We start from the raw sequence: 510 nt of genomic DNA on the forward strand, positions 1-510 counted from the left end.
TTTTTAAAAAGTAAAGCCAATTAGAAATGTACAACAAAATGTGCCCCCTTGATAAAATGCATTGAATTTTGTCTGAAAAAATGTGTACCAGCTATACAGTGCTCCTTCATGCTTTATTGTTGTTAAACGGTTATAAATCTCTTTTCCAAAATAAAAGCCTCAGAAAAAAAAAGTAAAAAGCGAACCGTGACCAGAAAGAAAAGCCACTCAGTCAAGCGTAAAAATAACAGCACTCCAAGAAACGGAGACGATTACATCTCCCTGCATTCTCTCTCCTTTTTTAGCAACAATAATCAGGAACATTTGATATCAGAATCAACACAATCAGGATGCATTAAACACTTTTGAGTGGAATAGTAATATTTTTAAACACCTTGTGATATAAAGACTAAACTAACTTTGAAGGACACTGTATATCTTTAAGGCAGCACTATCAAATCAACACGACATGATTACGGAGTGGATCATTTTTTGGTTTCTTTACATTCTTTTTTTTTTTTTTTTTTTTTT

This window comes from Alligator sinensis, unplaced genomic scaffold (genome assembly GCF_000455745.1).
Source record: "Alligator sinensis unplaced genomic scaffold, ASM45574v1 scaffold121_1, whole genome shotgun sequence".
Lineage (NCBI taxonomy): Eukaryota > Metazoa > Chordata > Crocodylia > Alligatoridae > Alligator > Alligator sinensis.